The sequence below is a fragment of the Pinus tabuliformis genome, chromosome 4_2 (genome assembly GCF_031772625.1).
Source record: "Pinus tabuliformis cultivar Carrire ecotype Pingquan chromosome 4_2, CPIR1, whole genome shotgun sequence".
NCBI lineage: Eukaryota > Viridiplantae > Streptophyta > Pinopsida > Pinales > Pinaceae > Pinus > Pinus tabuliformis.
Genome location: NC_142304.1, coordinates 622,528,012 through 622,531,652, shown reverse-complemented (window position 1 = coordinate 622,531,652; position 3,641 = coordinate 622,528,012). Strand labels below are relative to the sequence as shown.

The 3,641-nt window shown below is 32.7% G+C and overlaps 2 long non-coding RNA genes across 2 annotated transcripts; one reads left to right on the top strand and one right to left on the bottom strand.

Annotated features, from left to right (window-relative positions):
• Positions 1–484: 484 nt before the first annotated feature.
• On the bottom strand, positions 485–1,201 carry LOC149170869 (uncharacterized). Its single transcript, XR_016259510.1, has 3 exons — positions 1,061–1,201; positions 835–960; positions 485–591 (listed from the first exon to the last, which is right to left on the bottom strand). It is a non-coding gene; the product is annotated as an uncharacterized LOC149170869 (long non-coding RNA).
• Positions 1,202–3,080: 1,879 nt separating this feature from the next.
• On the top strand, positions 3,081–3,641 carry LOC149170868 (uncharacterized). The gene is made up of 3 exons (XR_016259508.1): positions 3,081–3,139; positions 3,249–3,383; positions 3,477–3,641. It is a non-coding gene; the product is annotated as an uncharacterized LOC149170868 (long non-coding RNA).

Below are 3,641 nucleotides of genomic sequence, written 5' to 3'. Positions count from 1 at the left end.
TTTGGAACAAAACTCGCATTATAACCTTGGGATATTGATACTATTTGTTTTAAGGAGAATCCTACCTCGATAACAAACCCACAACTAATGATCCTCTAAACTTTAGGTTTTGTTTTTTGTTTTTTCTTTTGGTTGAAGTAGTTCTATTAAATGCAAGGAGAAAATAACAATAACGCAGAGATAATTTTCATTATTTTATTAATGGTTTTTTTTAGTACATTAAAGTTGTAACTAAAATTAGATGTTGGCATTTTAAAGACATACTTAGCACCTGGAAACAATTTTTGGAAAAAAAAATGATGTATTAAAAAGTCTAAAAAATACAGAGATTACATATATTGAAACTGTCCTTGTAGCCCCTTTATAGATAAAACAATGGCTAAAGTTATATTATTGTAGCCTAAGTCATTTAAACTTGCTGGAATGTTTAGCCTTCAAAGTAGCAAACCTAGTGGGTTTAGTGAGAGCAATGCTAGTTGAGCATATATGCTCTATGTATTGTTTGCGTGACTTGAACCCACGAGCTTTCAAGTCCTTTGGCGTGATTTTGGTCCTTTTAACCATAGCATCAACATTTATCTTTTTTGTTTTCTGTGGAAATTAAAACATTATCAATAAATATCAAAATCCACATAGATATAATGAAAATATGCTGACCATGTAACGAATATGAAAAGACATTTCATTGACTAGCTATCAATAAATATCAAAATCTATATAGATATAATGAGAATATGGTGAACATGTAAGGAATATGAAAAGAAATTGCATTAACTAGTCATAGAAGAATACGTCAATGTTATTATGAGCTAAGATATGTAGTATATAACTTACCTCTCCTAATTTATCTTGAAGTCTAGGTGAATGCCGCAATGGTTGAGGAGAATGTGATTTTTGCTGAGTATCATGTCCACCATCATACATGTGCAAAGGTGTTTTAGGAGATGTATATTCATTACTCTGAACATTAGATTATACATAGATATAAGTATGTGAATAAAAAAGAATTAAATGTAAAAATATGATAAAATTATAAGAGTATAAATAAATATAGTCTTACCTTGCATTGTGACATTGGACATGAAGATGGTTGTAGCATTTGAACCATTTCATTTCCATTCTTCTTAAGGCTTCTACAAGGGGTTTTCATTGATTGTGATGGTTCCAAAGGGAACACCTGCACCATAAATAAGAAATAACACACACGCACATAATAAAAAAAAATCAAAGATAAGGATATATAATACAGAACATCCATTTCTCATCCCATCATTATGGTAAAACATAACAATTTAATCCCATCATTATGGTAAAACATAACAATTTATATATTAATATTTTCGGTGGAATAGGTTATATGGATTAAAAACTTACAGGCCCAGTAACCCCTTGAAAACCTTGAAATCTAGGTGAGCGTCGCAATGGTTGGTGGCTTGAATTTGGGGAATTTTGTTGATTAGGCTATGCATATCAATAACAATGAGAAATTAGTATACAATTATAATAAATATAAATATTATTTAATGTTAAAATGTCTAAAAAATTAATATCTGCAAAAAAATGGACTCAACTGTGTTGTCATTGTCCTGATAGGTTTCATCAAAGTTTAATATATGGCTGTGCCCATCTGATCCTTCTTCCCCCACATCATCGGGAACCTCAGTGCTTGCTTTCTCTTTTATAGCAATATCTATGCGCTTCATTGTCTGCATGCGTCTACGAGGTAGACTCTGATCCCAACGTTGAATTTTTTCACAAATCCTTTGCTTCGAAGTGTCATTAAGCTGATCAAATGTAGCAACTGACTGTGAAAACAAGTTTCAATGAATTTAGTCCACAACAATAAATTAATATTAATAGAAAACATATACAGATAAATACTAATAAATACTTACAGCTGAAAGAATTTCTTCGTTGACAATATTAATAAAAAATCATATACAAATAAATACTAATAAATACTTACAGCTAAAAGAATTTCTTCATTGACAAATCTTTTATATGCTTGTTGTTGTGCACGACATAGCCTTGCATCTAAGTCATATTGTATTTTGGCATTTTGCCTTTTAACTGCACTTGTTGATTTGACCGCCCATGTAGCCTTTGCATCTCTTGCTCGACCTCTTTGACGTGGAGGAATTGGTGGGAGATTGTGGGTGGTAGCGCGATGATGATTAAGGCCAGATAGCTTAGATCGACTCAAATTCCCCGCACAGCCACCAACAAGACAAGTGAACACTTGCTTGGTGCCTTTGATAGTTACCTCCCATTCATGTCTAATTTCCTCCATTTTCTTACTTCCTTATAAATGAATATGTAAACAACAATGTTGTTAAAAACATCATAAAAACACATTAAAATAAAAATCAATATTCATATCTATTTTTTTGTGGTCACTATTGCACATCCGGCAAGGACAAAGTCTGTAAGTGCTTTCATCAACTGATTTTAGTCTGATTTTAGTTTAACGATTATGTTTTTTTCTTTGGAATTTCTTGAAAGAAAAAAATTGCAGAGATTTTAGTAAATCTAAATAAAAATTATGTGTACTGCAAATTTTTGACAGTGTTAAATTTATTTCTTAGAGTAGCTTCAAACTGCATTATCATTGGCATTATTAAAGGGCCCATTGGGCTGTTCATCACTTCTTGTGGGAGCCTAAGGATGAAATCTGGGATGTTGCAGCCAACCAAAAACTGTGCAACCTCATTGCTGAAGTTGTTACAGTTATGGTGCAACAAACTATATGTTTCAGCTGTATAGCGAGGGCTTATTTCTTCCAGGAATTCTTCAAACATTTCCATCGGGACGTGAGTGACACCCAACTCAACCACTTTCCATGGTTTTCCATATGGAGTTTGCCCTGTAGGGCTGTGTTGAATACCACCCCCAAAGTAATACTCCTTCCCATAAACTACCACACCGGTATGCCAAATTCCTTCAATGGCTTTTCCAAGAAAAGTAGTTGAGAGTTGACGAGCAAGTATTCAAACACTGTATTTACAAACACTGTATTTACAAAAATAAAATTTTTGAGATTTTTACCCAAATCCAAAATTCACTATAATAATAACATGTTTAGATCTTTGTGGCAATTGGATTGGATCACTTTGTGGGATATACTCCAGACAATCGAAAGGTGAAAACAGAAATAAATTTTAGATTCCATGGATTAGTTTTGTTTTGTGATTAAATTTCCTGTGAAATTATATTTTTAAGAGTATTGAGTTGATTTTGAAAATGGACAGCTTCCGTCTCAACACCAGCTATTGTTTGCATCTCGTTGGGTTCAGTTTTATTAGTATGTATGATCATTATAGCTCTCTACCGTTCAAATCAGCCTAAGCCATTTACTAAAGGGGATGCGAACAAAATGGGTCAAGGTATTATTTCTCTGGATCATATCATGGATTTAAGAATTATATCAACATCAATATGTGTCCTTTGTTTAAAAAATGCTTTGATGTCTTGACCAGGTTCTCCAAGGTTAGTAATATTGCACATGGACATGGCCCTTCTCATGTATGATGACATAATGCGATTGACAGAAAATTTGAATGAGAAATATATAATTGGTTATGGGGCTACGAGCACAGTTTATAAATGTATTCTCAAGAATTGTAAGACAATTGCTATTAAAA